This window comes from Tachypleus tridentatus, chromosome 13, assembly GCF_004210375.1.
Source record: "Tachypleus tridentatus isolate NWPU-2018 chromosome 13, ASM421037v1, whole genome shotgun sequence".
Classification (NCBI taxonomy): domain Eukaryota; kingdom Metazoa; phylum Arthropoda; class Merostomata; order Xiphosura; family Limulidae; genus Tachypleus; species Tachypleus tridentatus.
The window spans coordinates 204,505,119-204,526,323 of NC_134837.1; the positions used below are offsets into that span (position 1 = coordinate 204,505,119).

At 35.6% G+C, this 21,205-nt stretch overlaps 2 protein-coding genes across 13 annotated transcripts in view; one reads left to right on the top strand and one right to left on the bottom strand.

The window, feature by feature from the left end:
* The window catches only part of LOC143239685 (pleckstrin homology domain-containing family G member 7-like), a 406,704-nt gene that overhangs the window by 283,471 nt on the left and 102,028 nt on the right, over positions 1-21,205 (bottom strand). The window lies entirely within an intron of this gene.
* The window catches only part of LOC143239686 (uncharacterized), a 30,346-nt gene continuing 10,890 nt past the window's right edge, over positions 1,750-21,205 (top strand). The window contains exons 1-3 of one of the 12 annotated variants that reach the window (XM_076481054.1): positions 1,752-1,847; positions 2,272-2,315; positions 6,595-6,776. The gene's annotated coding sequence lies outside the window, so the exon portion shown is untranslated. Of the gene's footprint in view, positions 1,956-2,217; positions 2,316-6,504; positions 6,523-6,594; positions 6,777-11,654; positions 11,990-21,205 lie in introns of those variants that run through there. The other 11 variants (XM_076481050.1, XM_076481052.1, XM_076481051.1 and 8 more) reach the window with 11 other exon arrangements.

Below are 21,205 nucleotides of genomic sequence, written 5' to 3' on the forward strand. Positions count from 1 at the left end.
TCAAGAGTGTTCCTTCCAACTCCGATTATGACCATCCCTTACTGGTCATGTATTCATCCAGTCTTTTCTTGAACTCAGTTAAATTGTCTGTCTCCACCACTGTTGAGGTCAGCTCATTCCAAAAGCCAACTATCTTGTTTAAAAAGTAATACTATCTAAATTGCAGATGACTCCTACACTCCAAAGATGCCAAAATTTGAATTTACAACCCCTCATCTTATTGTTTTCACTGGTAAACATACAAATGTTTGATGTATCTATATTATCAATACCCTTAATAATCTTAAACACTTCTGACCTTTCTCCAGATAAAACAAGTTTCAAGATTTTAAGTCGCTCCTCATAGGGCAATCACACCATCCCAGGTAGCATCCTGGGGACTCTGCTCTGAGCCTTCTCTTGGGCAAAGAGCCCAAAACTATACACAGTGCTTTAAATGAGGCCTTCACGAGGTTATCTATATAGTGAAACAATACTTCTCATACTTCTCTTGTCTTGTATTTAATATTTCATTGTATGTTACCCAAAGTCCTATCAGTCCTATTACTAGCTACAGCACACTCTTCAGATTACTCCAGTAATTTCTCAATCACAACATGAAGATATTTTTCACTAACCATAGTATTTATTATATAACCATTTAAAATGTAACAATTTATGTAGAAACCTACACAGATCACCTAACATTTTGGATAGTTAAACATCATCTGTCACATGTTGACTTAATACATCAAATAATCTAAATCTCTGTAAGTCTGTAGTATCTCTGATACAATTAGCCACCTTAAAAATATTAATGTAATCTACAAACTTCAATATTTTGTTTGTCATTTCAGAGTCAATATCATTAATATAAATCACAAAAAACAGAGGACCCAGCACACACCACTTGTAACTGTGGTACAGTCAAATCTAACTCCATTTATTTCTACTCCCTATTTTGTATTCTCCAGCCAATTCGGTAACATTTCCCTCAACTACCACAGATTTAATTTTTGTAACAAGTCTTTTATGGGACACCTTATCAAACACTTTCTAAACAAAGTTACACGAACCAATTCTTTAATAACTTAATAAAGTACCAGTAGTAATGGTGATAATAATAATAGTATTAATAATATTCGTTTAGTATTAACTGTTACTAACAGTAAGTGTTAGTAATAACAGTGTACGGTTATACTTCTGTCACTGACAGTGTCAAAAATAATAGTATGCTGCATGGAACCTCCTATAAGCAGTTCAAGTTATGTTGATGCCATAATCAGTACATATGAAATTACAACTTATAATAATTTTACCTGAACCTTACACAAAATTTAACTTACTGTATGGCCCTGTACATTTTCGGCAGCTTCTATGATACACGTTAATTGCTGTGTGTCATCTAATACAACTCTAACAGACATTCTACTCTCAAACATTGCCATTATAGGGCGTTTAACTACTTTCGCATGCCATCTACTGGTATATTTACACAAAATGCATCATATAAAAGAAAAGTACAATTAATAAATTAGGTTATTTATATCCAGTGATTTTTGGAATATTTTATAAATGTACACATGTTTTTTATTTATTATATGCATTATGACAAAAATTTATCAGCAAGTATCATTACACATATGTTTAAAATATACATATTTCTTTCATAAACTTATTAATCGCCCTCTCGTGGTACATGGATAAATTATTAAGCTTGGCATTCATTGCAAGCTCATTCATCGAATATTATTGGCTGTATTTATGGAAGGGTCCGCAACAATTAGAAGAGATAGGGTTTGTGTGGCGATAGATTTTAAATCCGTGAGTGATTCGGGGTAAGAAGGAGTCGCGATTTTGAAAGTGAGGTAATTGTATTTTGAGAAATTATAAATAACAGTTAGTAGGTAAATTCTGTTAGCTAGGAACCGATAGATTTACGTTAAACTTTTAAAGTACAGTGATGTTATTAATGGGTAATTATTTTGTATTTTTCACTATTTTCATTTTGAAAAACCATAACTAACCCTAGAACTGCGAGTTCAACGCGTAACAGTGTCGTTACAATGTGTGTGACACACATTCAGCCTAATTCGTTTGTGAGTTTTTCGTTTAAACTAAAAGTAAAAGCATATAATATGTTAAAGTTTATCGTGAATAATTGGGTAAAGCAATAAGGAAATCGTAAGTAATTTCTAGTTTTATTATATACCATCATTTGATGATTCATTCTTCTAGACAATAGTCGACTAAAATTAGTAATATCCGTTGTGACTTCTATCTGCATCTTAGTTGGCCTACAAAGTAGAATATAACTCAACGTTGGACAGCTAAAGGTACTAAAATTTAATTATTCAATTAGTTATTGTTACAGGCAAGAATACAGAGAAATCATTTTGTTTTATTTAAATTTGTGATGGGTAAATAATGTAAAAATGTATTTTATGCTGTTTAGTGTAGGGTAGGTTAAATTTGTGCGGAAACTCGCGTACTGTGTAATAAATAATAAATTTTGGTTGTAAAGAAACAAAATAGGATAAATAGTAATAAAATTAAATAGACTGAAATCTTAGAAGTCTTAGTTTAAAATTAAATGGTTGAAGACGCCCATATTTAAACGAAAACTTGTACAGGTGTGTAAAATTAAAAGAACGGGAGACAGTATTATGGAAATATTCTGTCGTCATCCAGCTTGAAGAAATGATACAGGGATGCCGTGCAACATTTTATATTCAACATTTGCGGAAGAAAGTAGCGAACGAATACTCATAAAAACGATCATTACTAAGTGTAAAGAAGTCACAATGTCAAACGAGTCTTTAGGTCAATAGCAATCGAAAATGACATTTTTCGCAACATGCTGTGGCATAATCAACAGAACAATGTGCTACTGACAAAATTACTATTTTAATTCTAGGTGAACTACGCAGTTGCATGTTGTACTTGCATATAATAAACCAGAGGAGAGAAAAAAAATTATAATACTAACAGAGGCAAAACTACAAAAAATTAATTGGTTTTAAATCCTTAAACGTCAACTCCATTAGTGAGAAAAATTCGAACCTGGAATCATTGATGACAAGAAACCCACTTGAAGTAAAAATGTATCTCAGGACGGCTTGTACGGGTATTAAAACTTTTACTAATAAAGCAGGTGATAACGTTTCCACCTGCTAGATCATCTTCAGGTTAACAAAGAACCTGGAATCGTCAGTCATGTGTGTATGAATTTATAACAATGACAACCATATTTCTTCAGTATCGTATTTGTATGGCAAAAAGGGAGCGCGTAAAAATAGTTTAGCCAAGTAATTGAAACTTACTTCTACATCAGGATTATTTTATGTAGAAACTTACGTCAATAATATTGTCACGGAGAGATTAAGATTCGCCATTTTCTTAACCTCTACCTTGTTCTGGTTACCTTCTAGATGAGGGGACTTACGTCAGATCATGTTTTGAAAACTAATGTTAACAATGAACTTTTTAAAATAGCATACGACAATTTAGATAAAATCCCGGTATATTTAGTCACGTGTATCTAGACGTTCAAGAGTGTTATAGCTTAAATATTTTAAATTACACACGTGGTAATTATATATTAGTACTAATTCTTTCTATATAATCAAAACAAGGACCACAGAAATCTAAATTCTCCTAATAGGAATGTTTCACTGTAGTGATAGGGGGGTAAGCTGGTACGTGAATAGGAAGGCAATGTATTACAAAGTGAAAACTTCCTTGTTGCTAACAGCAACTGTGTCGTAGAGTCAATAACAACTATCGACTTTTATTGGTACTTTAAAAATTAAGATAATACACAACACGTCACGGCTGTCGTATAAACTAAAGGTAACCGATTTTTGCTCTAGCTTCGAAAATGTTACACGCATGTCACGCGTATGTTACCAGGAGCTTGCCAAAGACGTAACGATTTTCGTTACTTCTAGTAAGCTCTGGTTCGTACGAAAACGCGATTGATAGAAATGATACAGAACACACTCCAGAGATGAATTGAACAAGCAAATGATGTTGTAAAAATAAAACAAGGGAAAGTCTATAAATCTGAGAGATGCATATTTTTACAATCATGCATTGAACAGTATTGTATATTGTCCAACAATGTGATAATTCTAACTGCGATTGTTCCCGCCTATTCATAAATTGTGTGTAACATTTTTTTATTAATTTGCTTTTCTGATTTTGAGAACTGCAGTAGACCAGTATGTTTCGAAAACAGCTACTGGATACATTTAAAGCTATTTTCACCTGAAATTATCATGTAACCATAAAAAATGAAATTGTTACCTGGTGAAGAATAATCCAGTTTCACAAGTGAAGTAAGATATTTAAGTTATAACTAAACATTGATTTATTGTTGATGTGCAAAAGGTGGTGAGAGTAAATATTTAATTCGGTTTCCAGAACTATCAGTTTGACAAGAACTGTTGTGTAATGTCGAACATGAGAATAGGGTAAATCAACATAAGATGTCACACTGTGTCTTCAAGGTGCTTTGGACTTGCAGCACGTCTACTTAATACATGGGTAGTGGTACCGGTTTCAAACAAACTTCCATTGATCAAACATAGTGGTACCGGCTTCAGACAAACCTCCATCAGTCACACGTACGTTGTGATACCGGTTTCAGGCTCAATTCAGACTATCGTACATCTATAATTTACAACAGAAGTGAAAAATGTACTGCCATACTGGATATCTTTATCTGGGAACATCTCTTATTTTATTGTATGGAGAATAGTGAGTCACTTGTTTAAAAAAAAAAATCTCAATTTGACTCGTAATCTGAGGGTCGCAGGTTCAAATCCCAATCACATCAAACATACCCTTTCAGCCGTGGGTGTTATTATGTCATGGTCAATCCCACTATTCGTTGATAAAAGAGTAGCCCAAGAGTTGGCGATGGGTGGTGATGGCTAGCTGTCTTTCCTCTAGTGTAACACTGCTAATTTAAGGGACGGCTGGTGCAGATGGCGCTCGTATAGCATTGCGCAAAATTCAAAACAAACCAAAATTTCTCAAAGTGTCATTGATTCACCGGACATATTTTTGCACCATTGCAGACGAACTGTTTCCTTCTTTACTGGGCGCCTGATACACGGATCAGATTTCTGAAGTATGATTTTAATTGTTCGTCCAATTAACACAGCGATCCTTTGCGGCTACAAACATCTGATTCGATCTCGGAGAAGGTAGCTATGATTGTGTGTGTGTGTGTGATAGGTAGTCTGCCGTATCGACATGTCCGAGATATTGTACCGTAGACTTCGAAATGGTTCGTATTCGGACACTGACCCTTCGAGACAGTTTGATCTCGTGTGAAGTGAGAATCTGTACGCTGTATATGTCGCTAAGTTAAAAGTAACGACGTAAACCATTTTGACTTTCATTATTTTCAACCAGCATAATGAAACAGATAAAATAACGCTTTCTTCGGTTTTAATATCCACAGTTTGTATACAATATTTATTAGATCAGTTAAATATAAGTAAGAATTAAAATAAATTGTTTTCGTAGGACGTGTACCATATCCATTCAACCAAATGACTCACTTTGTTTTAGCCACATAACATATGAAAAGAAACAAAGTAATTATTTTGACCTCAACCTTAGAATTTAGATTCTATCCTCCAAACATTTTTCATCCCTGTTATAGGGTTATTTTCTGATTCGCAGAGGATGCAATATATACTCGCCCAAAGATATGATGAATAAATAAAATGACACTTCTAAAACACTAGTAGTAACCCGAGTCAACCTGAAAATACAACAATGGCGTTCGTTTTTCAAACATACTGTTACGTTTATATTCGGATACCCTTTACTTGCTCAATATTCATTACTGTATAAAAGCCACAGCGCATGTGCGAACAGAGCTATCAAGGAAACAGTTGTAAGTAGCCAGGTGTTCTAATAGTTCATAACACGTGGGGGGGGGAGTTAATGACTTTATGCGTTATGTAAAGTAAGAATTAAACATTTTAAAAACGTATTTTATGTGAAAAAAATGCGTAAATAAATTGAAAGTCAGTGATCGTTTTGGGTCACGTAATTGTTAAGCGATCCCTTAAGGATTTAATAAAACAACTTGCACCGTTCTAAATACAATTAAAAAGGAAAAAAAAAAAGGACCGTTAATTAATATGTAAATTATGATATTTTAATAATAGTTTACGTAGGTGTAACGTAATCCATCGGTAATTTTGGAGAATCACAAAATCCTTTAAAAACAAATTAATTTTTAGCATACAAATTTTATTATGGGAAAAATCCGTCAATTGGTAGTATAAACAGACGGATCACGTGATTACTGTATTGGTACTACGTCATCTGTGATGCGTGAATCATCTCACGAGATGTACCTGTAAACCGACGTTCTCTGTATTCAAGTATAGCAGAAAAGAAAAAAGACTCGCCGCACGTGAGAACGTGAAGTAAGAACGTGCCCGCTACTGCGTTGCTTATAACACTTCATACTCGTGGTTACAGAGATTGTATGATGAATAGAGATTACCACATTAGGTAACCAGTGTCTTTAATAAGTTACATGGAAAAATGATTTTATTTTCCTTTTGTTTTGTTTTTTCAACAAAGGTTCTCGTCACACTGGTCAGACTAGGATGACTTTTAGTATAAATATGTAACTACAGTCAAGCCATCGTAATATCCTCCGGGTTTTGTCTTGCGACTAATTAACTTCCCTTCAGTGGAGAGGCTAGTTGGTGTTTGAAAGGGATACTGCATTATAACTGACAGTTTAGTTTCTGGTGAGAAATGTAAGTAAGAATTAACATTAACATTTCCGTTCGTTTGATTATGTGAGAGTAAACTAATTAGACAGATGTAAGTCAATCTTTTATCATAGTAAGATGTTTTTATTACATATACAGCAACAAATACGATCTAACAAACATTTAACAACTTTATCAATGTCTTTATCATTGTTGGCCACCCGACTTAAAAGGAAGACGTTTCCCATAATGCCTTCGGTACTGTCTTAAGCCTAACGAGGCGACCGATTCTTCCAGTAGCAGCCGCGGGCTCCATTGTTTGGGAGTGGCGCCGTCAAGTTCGTCTGTGACACCATACTCCATGACTAATATACAGCGGTTGGTTTCAAGTTATTAATAAAGCGCTGGGTGACTCATGTTCGTTGTTATTAAACAAAAAAAAATTCTCGAGTCGAATATACCTGATCACGTGATCAAATCTGCTAGAGTAATGAAAAATTAACTTCAAGCTGTGTGATATGAAAACCTTTCAGAGTGACAAAACATAAGACTTTAAATATTTCTAGTTTAATATCTTCTCTTGACACTTTCTACATTATTTACTGTCTCTATTTACAGTCGGAGATGTATATATATACCACAGTGTTTCAGTGGTGAGACGCGATTGATGTAGGCTTACGACGCTGTGTCGTCAAACTGTCACATGTCCAGCATCTTTGAGGAAGGCTTTAGGATTTACAAATAAACATAGGATTATCACCCTAAAACTACCATCAGCTACACAACGTGTACAAGAGGACGTAAATAACCAGTTACAGTTACGTGTAACAGTTTTATATGAAAACTGTAGCAGATTATCAACTCGCTAGTTGTTTCGTGGAGTATTAATAAAAACATTTTTCTGTGGGTTGTATGGTTCATCCAAGAGACCCACCGTGGCTCATGGGTACGTCTCACAGCTTACAACGTTAAAATTAGGGTTTTCACACCCGTAGTGGGTACAGCACGGATCGCTCATTGTGTAACTTTGTGCTTAATAACAAACTAATGACTGGAATAAATATATCAACACTAATTAGTTACTACAAAATAAGAAAAAAAAGGCTTATGATTGTTGCCACCACTGTTGTAGGAGTTAACATATGATACGTATTATTTTTATCATAAAATTCGAGGACTATACCAGAAAACACTACCTATCTCAGTGTACAGAAAGGTTAAACTTTGTTCATGTATATATATGTTAAAACAAATTAACAGTTTAACTATTATAGGTAACGCAGATTAATCATACGGATGTTATATAGATTCTAGAAGATTGTGGAAGGTTGGTTGTGTACAGTGTTTGTATAGATTGTCGAAGGTTGGTTGTGTACAGTTTATGTAAACTCATTATTATAGTGGCAGGTTCACAACGAGCATTTGCCTACAACTTGTGTTCATATCTAGATACAATTAAATATATTTAAGCAACCTATTTAATTGATTTATTTCAATCAACGTCAATGTCGTGACTGATTATTAGGTGTAACCAGTTTTGTGTTATTTCACGCTTAGTAAGTTTTAGCTAGTTCACTTTATTTTCATAAAGTATAAAGACCAAATTTTTCAGAACGATCAAATTGAAAACTAATGATTATTTCGTTAGTTTTTTCGTTAAACTTGGGTTTATGTAAAGTAGTGTGTTGAACGTCCAAAAGATGGCAGTACGGATTATATGAGAAACATTGTTTAAAAGTGAACATTTAATTCTAATATTATCAAAATTTCACGTTGTGTAAGTTAAATAAAATTATAATTTTTTACCAAAAGATTTATCGATTATAAAGGTGCGAGATTTGTACCAAATGATTAAGATGCAAACCAAAAATGTCGTACAATAGAGAGGGTTATGATAAATCGTAGTGCTATCGTATTATGTGAAACATTATTGAAAATATCCCTTATTTTGCAACTTCTGTATGTATAACACTTTGACTTTTAAATACGTCATTTTATTATGCAGGAAAACGAATTACGTATCACGTGAGTAACTAGCATACACTAAGAACATCTTCGGAGTTTAGGGCGTGGCCATGTAGGACAGACAGGCGTCAACGTGGTTTCTGTTTTAGCTGAAGGTTACTGGTTAGTTTTGGTGTGACTGCGTTGTCTGTAGTACTTGAGTTGTAAGAAAACACGGCCGTCACTGATATACATGTTTCTTGTCGTTCAGTTTTAATTATCATTTGTCGAGAAAGAGATGCACTAATTGTATGTGTTCAACTTTATTGGGTATTTTTGTCACGTGATCTAGAAAACAGTTCCCTTGGTGTACTGTTAGGTTACGGTTCACTATAATATTAGTTATTCATGTAAACTTTGAGTTAGGCCTTTCTTTTAAAATATAGTTATATTTCAAGGCCCCCTGCTGATGGTTTGGAAGAGTTCGTCTACAGGTGTTCTATATCAACTTGTTGAATATTGTCCGAAACAGGACAAAAGTGGACCTAAAACAAATCCTGTGTCAATTAAAACATTTTAAAAAATCCGAAATAAATGGAGCTTTTCCAAACGTTGCCCCAGAATGTTTAGGTGTAACTTATTCAGAATTAATATGGAATAAACACATTACCTTAATTAGAAGTAAGACAGAGTAAATCAAGTAAAACCATAGGAGTCAGAAAATATGAAATTTATAAAGAGTACATCAGACAAGTAATATATCTGTCCTGATGGGACTAACGAATACGTAATCCGAGGGTCGCGAGTTCGAATCCCGTCACACTAAACATGCTCGCCCTGTCAGCCGTGGGAGCACTATAATGCAACAATCAATTCCATTTTTCGTTGGTAAAAGTGTAGCCCTAGAGTTGGCGGTGGGTGGTGATGACTGCCTTCATCTAGTCTTTTACTGTTAAATTAGGGACGGCTAGCACAGATAGCCCTCGTGTAGCTTTGCGCAAAATTCAAAACCCAGAATACTAAATATTGCACTAAATAAACTACAGACAATACTTAGTAATCAACACAGTCTGTAAAAATAATGTACCTCACTGAATATTTACTATAAGAAATATATCGTTTATACAAGAATTGACATATCGCTTAGAGTAGGTATCATTTGTGTACTTAAAATGACTTATGTATTGGAAACGCGAATTGATAATTTTGTCTTGTGAAAAAGTGATTTCGCTATAGAACTGTTTGTATACAACCAAATGTAGAGAAACAGTGAACTCTCACGAAATGCTAGAACAGTCTCTTCTTGCACATGACCCTGAATTAGTGAAGTAAAACCGGTGTTCGATGCGACCTCCACAGGTGGTGTACAACAACCAAGTAACGGTTATAATTAGTTTAGGTCCTTTTTTATACATTTCTTCTAAGAGTAACAAATGTGAAATTCTATCATCCAATAAGAACTCTAAAACTGGTAGGATTATAGATGTTCCCAACCGTTAACCACTACATGTACTTACTTCCTTGGGTCCCCTGAAACTGTACTGTTTCAAGAGTAAGTAAAGGATATAGTGTTCTTATAAACCACTACATGTACTTCCTTGTGTCCTGTTTCAAGAGTAAGTAAAGGATATAGTGTTCTTATAAACCACTACATGTACTTCTGTGTCCTGTTTCAAGAGTAAGTAAAGGATATAGTGTTCTTACAAACCACTACATGTACTTCCTTGTGTCCTGTTTCAAGAGTAAGTAAAGGATATAGTGTTCTTATAAACCACTACATGTACTTCCTTGTGTCCTGTTTCAAGAGTAAGTAAAGGATATAGTGTTCTTATAAACCACTACATGTACTTCTTTGTGTCCTGTTTCAAGAGTAAGTAAAGGATATAGTGTTCTTACAAACCACTACATGTACTTCCTTGTGTCCTGTTTCAAGAGTAAGTAAAGGATATAGTGTTCTTATAAACCACTACATGTACTTCTTTGTGTCCTGTTGCAAGAGTAAGTAAAGGATATAGTGTTCTTATAAACCACTACATGTACTTCTTTGTGTCCTGTTGCAAGAGTAAGTAAAGGATATAGTGTTCTTGTAAACCACTACATGTACTTTCTTGTGTTCTGTTTCAAGAGTAAGTAAAGGATATAGTGTTCTTATAAACCACTACATGTACTTCTTTGTGTCCTGTTTCAAGAGTAAGTAAAGGATATAGTGTTCTTAGGAACCACTACATGTACTTCTTTGTGTCCTGTTGCAAGAGTAAGTAAAGGATATAGTGTTCTTATAAACCACTACATGTACTTCCTTGTGTCCTGTTTCAAGAGTAAGTAAAGGATATAGTGTTCTTATAAACCACTACATGTACTTCTTTGTGTCCTGTTTCAAGAGTAAGTAAAGGATATAGTGTTCTTATAAACCACTACATGTACTTCTTTGTGTCCTGTTGCAAGAGTAAGTAAAAGATATAGTGTTCTTATAAACCACTACATGTACTTCTTTGTGTCCTGTTGCAAGAGTAAGTAAAGGATATAGTGTTCTTATAAACCACTACATGTACTTCTTTGTGTCCTGTTGCAAGAGTAAGTAAAGGATAGTGTTCTTGTAAACCACTATGTGTACTTTCTTGTGTCCTGTTTCAATGTATCATAATTATCTTAACGATCCTTATGGACAGAACAGCTAAGCCTGAAACGACACAAATTGTCGTTATGTTTTCAGTTCGGATTGTTTAGTCTCCACCTCAGAAGCCACTACGTGTAATGTGACGTAACAACTTTTGTATTTTCTTTTCAAACTACTAACAAAGAAAGATACCAGAAATGTTGAATTTAGGAACCCTAATATTCCACTTAATATTAAAATTATAATCTGAAAAAATGTGTCATTAAATAGTCTAAACCTGGATTTTGGAAGTTTGGCGTTCACTCTGGGTTATTAGTCTCTTCTGTACTTTCTTTTCTGTTACGTAATGACCCATCCTCACTGTATTTCGAACGTTCGTATTGAGCGGATAGCAGTTTACTAGATACAAGGAACAGAAAATGTGAAATATTTTGTTGGTGTATCGTAGACCTTTAATTATCAAGGTCACAAAATACTCTTGTGTTTATAGTTAGTGGTTAACCTCAGGGTGGTAAATGTGTTATGGATTTTATTATTCTGCCCTGTTCGTATGAAACCAAAAGTACAGGTGGCGGTAGAAGGAAAAACAATAGGAACTCGAACACTCTGTAAATGTGTAGACGATGGTGGACAATGTGTCTGATGCACAAGCATCAGTATAATCTCTACAGGAACAGGTGACGTCATCATATCTATTGTAAGTAGACGGAAGCTTTGTTGGTGTTCCATTGGTGGAATAAAGTGTGAATACAGAGTTGTCAATAGTTCAACATTAGAAAACATGATGGCGCTATTGTCACTAACTGTAGTACGTCATTATAAAACGTGGTGTTATTGTCACTGACTGTAGTACGTCATAAGAAAACATCGTAATGTTATTGTCACTAACTGTAGCACGTCATTATAAAACATCGTGGTGTTATTGTCACTAACTGTAATACGTCATTATAAAACATCGTGGTGTTATTGTCACTAACTGTAGTACGTCATAAGTAAACATGGTGGCGCTATTGTCACTAACTGTAGTACGCCATAAGAAAACATCGTGGTGTTATTGTCACTAACTGTAGTACGCCATAAGAAAACATCGTGGTGTTATTGTCACTAACTGTAGTACGCCATAAGAAAACATCGTGGTGTTATTGTCACTAACTGTAGTACGCCATAAGAAAACATCGTGGTGTTATTGTCACTAACTGTAGTACGCCATAAGAAAACATCGTGGTGTTATTGTCACTAACTGTAGTACGCCATAAGAAAACATCGTGGTGTTATTGTCACTAACTGTAGTACGTCATTATAAAATATCCTGGTGTTATTGTCACTAACTGTAGTACGTCATTATAAAACATCTTGGTGTTATTATGGCGTACTACAGTTAGTGACAAGAAAACATCGTGGTGTTATTGTCACAAACTGTAGTACGCCATAAGAAAACATCGTGGTGTTATTGTCACTAACTGTAGTACGTCATTATAAAACATCGTGGTGTTATTGTCACTAACTCTAGTACGTCATAAAACATCGTGGTGTTATTGTCACTAACTGTAGCACGTCATTATAAAACGTGGTGTTATTGTCACTAACTGTAGCACGTCATTATAAAACATCGTGGTGTTATTGTCACTAACTGTAATACGTCATTATAAAACATCGTGGTGTTATTGTCACTAACTGTAGTACGCCATAAGAAAACATGGTGGCGCTATTGTCACTAACTGTAGTACGCCATAAGAAAACATGGTGGCGCTATTGTCACTAACTGTAGTACGCCATAAGAAAACATCGTGGTGTTATTGTCACTAACTGTAGTACGCCATAAGAAAACATCGTGGTGTTATTGTCACTAACTGTAGTACGTCATTATAAAACATCCTGGTGTTATTATGGCGTACTACAGTTAGTGACAAGAAAACATCGTGGTGTTATTGTCACTAACTGTAGTACGTCATTATAAAATATCCTGGTGTTATTGTCACTAACTGTAGTACGTCATTATAAAACATCTTGGTGTTATTATGGCGTACTACAGTTAGTGACAAGAAAACATCGTGGTGTTATTGTCACTAACTGTAGTACGCCATAAGAAAACATCGTGGTGTTATTGTCACTAACTGTAGTACGTCATTATAAAACATCGTGGTGTTATTGTCACTAACTGTAGTACGTCATAAAACATCGTGGTGTTATTGTCACTAACTGTAGCACGTCATTATAAAACATCGTGGTGTTATTGTCACTAACTGTAGTACGTCATTATAAAACATCGTGGTGTTATTGTCACTAACTGTAGCACGTCATTATAAAACATCGTGGTGTTATTGTCATTAACTGTAGCACGTCATTATAAAACATCGTGGTGTTATTGTCACTAACTGTAGCACGTCATTATAAAACATCGTGGTGTGATTGTCACTAACTGTAATACGTCATTATAAAACATCGTGGTGTTATTGTCACTAACTGTAATACGTCATTATAAAACATCGTGGTGTTATTGTCACTAACTGTAATACGTCATTATAAAACATCGTGGTGTTATTGTCACTAACTGTAGTACGTCATAAGTAAACATGGTGGCGCTATTGTCACTAACTGTAGTACGCCATAAGAAAACATCGTGGTGTTATTGTCACTAACTGTAGTACGTCATTATAAAATATCCTGGTGTTATTGTCACTAACTGTAGTACGTCATTATAAAACATCTTGGTGTTATTATGGCGTACTACAGTTAGTGACAAGAAAACATCGTGGTGTTATTGTTACTAAGTGTAGCACGTCATTATAAAACATCGTGGTGTTATTGTCAGTAACTGTAGCACGTCATTATAAAACATCGTGGTGTTATTGTAACTAACTGTAGTACGTCATTATAAAACATCGTGGTGTTATTGTCACTAACTGTAGCACGTCATAAGTAAACATGGTGGCGCTATTGTCACTAACTGTAGTACGCCATAAGAATGATAAAGTTATTGAACTGTTTTCATTTGTTTGTTTGAATATCACGCAAAGTTCCACCAGATGGCTCTGAACCTACATCTATATATACTGTTTCACCACACGGCTCTGAACCTGCTGTCACTAACTGTAGCACGTCATTATAAAACGTGGTGTTATTGTCACTAACTGTAGCACGTCATTATAAAACATCGTGGTGTTATTGTCACTAACTGTAGTACGTCATTATAAAACATCGTGGTGTTATTGTTACTAACTGTAGTACGTCATTATAAAACATCGTGGTGTTATTGTTACTAACTGTAGTACGCTATAAGAAAACATCGTGGTGTTATTGTCACTAACTGTAGTACGCCATAAGAAAACATCGTGGTGTTATTGTCACTAACTGTAGTACGCCATAAGAAAACATCGTGGTGTTATTGTCACTAACTGTAGTACGCCATAAGAAAACATCGTGGTGTTATTGTCACTAACTGTAGTACGTCATTATAAAACATCGTGGTGTTATTGTCACTAACTGTAGTACGTCATTATAAAACATCGTGGTGTTATTGTCACTAACTGTAGCACGTCATTATAAAACATCGTGGTGTTATTGTCACTAACTGTAGCACGTCATTATAAAACGTGGTGTTATTGTCACTAACTGTAGTACGTTATTATAAAACATCGTGGTGTTATTGTCACTAACTGTAGCACGTCATTATAAAACGTGGTGTTATTGTCACTAACTGTAGTACGTTATTATAAAACATCGTGGTGTTATTGTCACTAACTGTAGCACGTCATTATAAAACATCGTGGTGTTATTGTCACTAACTGTAGTACGCCATAAGAAAACATCGTGGTGTTATTGTCACTAACTGTAGTACGCCATAAGAAAACATCGTGGTGTTATTGTCACTAACTGTAGCACGTCATTATAAAACATCGTGGTGTTATTGTAACTAACTGTAGTACGTCATTATAAAACATCGTGGTGTTATTGTCACTAACTGTAGCACGTCATAAGTAAACATGGTGGCGCTATTGTCACTAACTGTAGCACGTCATAAGTAAACATGGTGGCGCTATTGTCACTAACTGTAGTACGCCATAAGAAAACATCGTGGTGTTATTGTCACTAACTGTAATACGTCATTATGAAACATCGTGGTGTTATTGTCACTAACTGTAGTACGTCATAAGTAAACATGGTGGCGCTATTGTCACTAACTGTAGTACGCCATAAGAATGATAAAGTTATTGAACTGTTTTCATTTGTTTGTTTGAATATCACGCAAAGTTCCACCAGATGGCTCTGAACCTACATCTATATATACTGTTTCACCACACGGCTCTGAACCTGCTGTCACTAACTGTAGCACGTCATTATAAAACGTGGTGTTATTGTCACTAACTGTAGCACGTCATTATAAAACATCGTGGTGTTATTGTCACTAACTGTAGCACGTCATTATAAAACATCGTAGTGTTATTGTTACTAACTGTAGTACGTCATTATAAAACATCGTGGTGTTATTGTAACTAACTGTAGTACGTCATTATAAAACATCGTGGTGTTATTGTCACTAACTGTAGCACGTCATAAGTAAACATGGTGGCGCTATTGTCACTAACTGTAGTACGTCATTATAAAACATCGTGGTGTTATTGTTACTAACTGTAGTACGTCATTATAAAACATCGTGGTGTTATTGTTACTAACTGTAGTACGCTATAAGAAAACATCGTGGTGTTATTGTCACTAACTGTAGTACGCCATAAGAAAACATCGTGGTGTTATTGTCACTAACTGTAGTACGCCATAAGAAAACATCGTGGTGTTATTGTCACTAACTGTAGTACGCCATAAGAAAACATCGTGGTGTTATTGTCACTAACTGTAGTACGTCATTATAAAACATCGTGGTGTTATTGTCACTAACTGTAGTACGTCATTATAAAACATCGTGGTGTTATTGTCACTAACTGTAGCACGTCATTATAAAACGTGGTGTTATTGTCACTAACTGTAGTACGCCATAAGAAAACATCGTGGTGTTATTGTCACTAACTGTAGTACGCCATAAGAAAACATCGTGGTGTTATTGTCACTAACTGTAGTACGCCATAAGAAAACATCGTGGTGTTATTGTCACTAACTGTAGTACGTCATTATAAAACATCGTGGTGTTATTGTCACTAACTGTAGCACGTCATTATAAAACGTGGTGTTATTGTCACTAACTGTAGCACGTCATTATATAACATCGTGGTGTTATTGTCACTAACTGTAGTACGTCATTATAAAATATCTTGGTGTTATTGTCACTAACTGTAGTACGTCATTATAAAACATCGTGGTGTTATTGTCACTAACTGTCACAGTTCAAAGTTCAACTGTATTTTATTAAACAATTATGTGATTTTTACTCGATGATAAAGTTATTGAACTGTTTTCATTTGTTTGTTTGAATATCACGCAAAGTTCCACCAGATGGCTCTGAACCTACATCTATATATACTGTTTCACCACACGGCTCTGAACCTGCTGTCTGTCTCAGTACTTTACCGTATGACTGAACCTACATCTATATATACTGTTTCACCACACGGCTCTGAACCTGCTGTCTGTCTCAGTACTTCACCGTATGACTGAACCTACCAAACACAAGCTGTTCATCTATTACACTGGTCAACAAAATTTTTGTTGCATTTATATCAAACAATTGGTATTACATAATTTCTTGCCCTGATTTCAGATCTGAAGTTAGTTTTTTCCTCAGTGCTCTACTTTTTTTGGCAATCAAGGTATTTGAAAATCTCAAAATTTCGTCATCATCACATTGACGTCGTAGTCTATCATGAAAATATGTGATAAAATATGTTATAAAACTCTTTAATATAGCTGGGCAATAAAAAAGAAAATGCAAGATAGTATAAATGTATTCAAGTTATTTATATTAATTCAATTTATTTATATAAAACTGATTAGTAGATAAGACATTTGCTACTATGAGGAGGGAAAGCTCAATTGCAGTCTACTCAGGCATGAATTTCCGCTTGTAGCTCTTGCGTTTGTGGACTGTCTCAGGGCATTCTCGTTTAATGCTCCAGCAGTAATCTGCCATCATATGTTTGTCCCATCTCCCTTGGTAACGCTCTTCCATGGTCTTGAGGTCCTGATGGAACTGCTTGCCTTGCTCGTCACTTATAGCTCCTGGGTTCTCAGGGAATCTATCAAGATGACTGTACAGGTAATGGAGTTTGACACTCATGTTACATCCAAGGTCGCGAAAAGCTGACAACATATTCGTTACAAGGGTTTCATAGTTGTCAGCTTTTTTATTACCGAGAAAGTTTGCCATCACCGCCACAAATGAAAGCCATGCAGTCCTTTCCTTGTCGTTCATCTTTCTGGCAAATTCTTGATCACGCACAAGTGCACGAATCTGTGGTCCATCAAAAACACCTGTCTTGATCTTCTCGAAGGACAAACCAGGGAGCACAGAAAATATGTGTTGGAAGCATTCACCGTCAGTATTCAACGCCTTCATAAACTTTATATGCAAAACGGCTCGTTTGGGTTGAGAAAATATTTTACACAAACTGTTTCATCAAGCCCAGCATGATATGGAGAGGAGGAAATATGATCTTTTCCTCAAATGACAGACAATTGGATCGTTGACAATATTTGGCATACCTGCCTTCAGAGTCTCACGTATGGGCCACTCCTTCTGGTTCCAGTGCTTTTCTCGAGCTCGGCTGTCCCACATGCAAAGATAGCAGGGGTACTTTGTAAATCCTCTTTGTTGACCTAGGAGGAAAGTAACCATTTTGAGGTCCACACAAATTGTCCAGTTGTGCTCGTGGTATTTTAGTAGGTCAGTCACAGTCTTAATGACATTATATTCCTCTCGTAAATACACAGAGTGTCCAATTGGAACAGCTGCATAGACATTGTCATTATGAAGTAGAACGCACTTCAAACTTTGCTTAGAACAATCTAGAAATAATCGCCAGTCATTTGGATGGTATACTGGCATCCCTAATTCCTGGAGAAGACCTGAGATATTATGACAATAAACAAACATATTCTCCTCTGTAAAATATGGCACAAAAGCCTGCTCCCGATTTCGGAAGTATGACACTTTAGTTGTATGGCTCAGCTGATTCTTTTCTTGCATCCTGGAAGCTAACACTTCAGCTGCATTTTTGGAGAGACCCAAATCACGCACAAGGTCATTCAACTCTGGCTGGCTAAACTGTTGAGGAGTTAATGACTGTGGGGTCTCATAAGAAGGATCGCCAGATTCTGAAAGTATTTCTTGAGTTTCATCAGCAGTCTCTTGCTCTTGGTCACTACCCACATCTTCAGATGGAAGAAATCCTTTAAAAACTGGGATTGGGAGCTCATCAGAGTGCAGAGTAGGTCGGATTGCTGAGGGGATACTAGGATATGAGATTTTGTGTCTGTTTTTCTTGCCAATGCCCTTTGTATTGACCAGACAAAAATAGCAGTCAGTTGTGTGGTCCATCGGTTCTCGCCAGGTCATGGGAATTCCGAAAGGTAAACCCTTACGTTTCCCTTTGTCCAGTCACGCAGCATTTCCTCGCAGTTATGACACACAATATGTGGGGCCCATTTCTTGTCTTGGTCACCAAGAGCAAGTCCAAAGTACGCTTTATAAGCACGCCTCAGAAATGATGTTATATTACGCTTTTGACGAATAAGCGTGAAGCATCCACAAATATAACAGAAAGCGTCCGGCTTGTTCTCACATTGACGTCTCCCTTGTAGCCATGATCAGATCTGAAACAAAATCTAAACAATTTTAATATCTCTGTTGATAACATAAACGTGTAAGTAATTAACACGTTTCCTGCGATGGGACCCACCGGTGTCCCACTATTGTCTTACCTTTAACTAAGTTGCAGGCAAGAGACAAGTGTAACGACAACCTCACGTTATCATAGCTCATGCAGCACTGAAGCTGACAGATGTACAAGAGCATCGCAGCAGTTGCCGGTTTGCCAATATAGGCATCGCAGGAAACGTGTTAATTTGACCACAAACGGCTAGAATGAAAAACTTAAAATTGCATTAAAACTAGAGCATGTAGAGCTGAACCGTTTTCATATTTGAATTTAGCAGGTCACAAAGGGTAAGAATAAGTAAAAAAATCTTATGCAACTGAGATTTCGAAAAAATTTGTTGACCTGTGAATTATCAGTATGTTTTATTAGTTTCCAGGTTTAATATTTTTTCGTCTAAAACCAAGTGTGTGAAAAATAATGAATAATGCTATATCTACATATCACATTCATTATAAACTCTTTAGTTGTTAGGAAAAATGAATGTGGCCGGTTTCGTATTTTCTGGAACCTTCTTCTCCCATTTCTTACGTTGAATTAATTCATTGGCTTAAAAATAAGCAGATATTTCTATGAGCGGGAGAACCGTGTTATTTAATAAAGACGTTAACCACAAAATTTCAAGAATAAGTCTGAAGTAGGAAAACTGGTGAACCAGTTAATGTGTGGTCAGCAACTTCCAAACAGACAATTACCTTCAGTATCATGGTTTTTAATTAGGTTTCTGTCTCGGAACTCCTACAGTGGGCTTTTATCAAGTCACTTGACAGAGGTGATGGCAGAATAAAAACAACAGTTACTTTAAGTAATGTTAACTTTTACGATGGTTTAATTTTACAGAATTTTAATCGTAATTTACACCATAGTTGATGGTGTAATTATAACCAGGAACTTAACTATTTAAAATAACTGAATAACAACTTAGTAATGTTAATGTTTAGCGAGTGGTTGTGTGTTTATAATTTCTTCTCTTTCACTCTGTTGGTGCTGGTCAGTTTTCCTCCGGAGGTTTGCGTATGTTTCAGGTATTTTCCAAGTTATAATGTTTATTGATGTCAGTAATTAGTCAAACAGTGTTTGTCGCTTCTAAGTGTTTTACAACACCTAAAGATGATCTGAGCCTCGGAAGAGATTTAGTTTGAAATACATAAATGATTAAAAACTACTTAGTAGATATAATTATTATTATTATAGTAAATATCAATTTTACGATAAATTGAGAAACGTATCTGTAACCATGGAAACTAAGGAATTTGATACTACGTCATCCATTTTTCCTGCAAATTACAGTGCAGCCATTTACTTTCTCACAAGGTATCCCAGGTTTTAAATTATCTTTTGTTTATATGTTATCATTTAGCAAGCACGAACTCTCTGTGCGAGCCAACTTTAATTGAGTTATTGTAATTAAAATCTTATTTTCTACTCGTTCATAGTATGTTAAACGCTCCATCCGGGTTCGCACGTTTCAGAACGTGCCAGATGATAAAAACGTGTTGCTCTGTTGCTTAGCTTTGTTGTAACCAGATGTGAGACGTAACTACTTACTGCTCGAGAGTTTCCCGTGCGCACTATGCGAACAGTGCATCACGTGAGGAAAGTATGATAATATGAATTAAGCACGATTTTACCATGGTAACTGTTTTTAAGGGTAAAACAGTAGCGAAAAAAGATTAGTTTTACCATAGCAACTGTCTCAAAGAATAATACAGTATAGAATAAGCACAATTTTACCATGGTAACTGTTTATAAGAATAAGATTACGAAAGAAGGTAACTAATTCCACCTTCGCTGCTAACTTGCAACCTCTTAAATTCCATACAACGTAAAGAAAGAACCCATCTTTTACCGTCGCTTCACTTCGTCCATGTCCCTCAGTGGGTCAACACTTTACGACTGTGGTGGATACAGCACAGACAGCCTGTTGTGTAGCTTTGTGGTAAAACAATGAAACCAGTTCCGCCCAACTCATTGTTTTCTTTATGTATTTATTTCAGTAAAAAACCGACTTGATTTGGATCCAAGTTTCTCTCGTTGTTTATTTGGGAAAGGTAGTTTCTTCAGAGACTGTCTTAAGACTATTGCATATC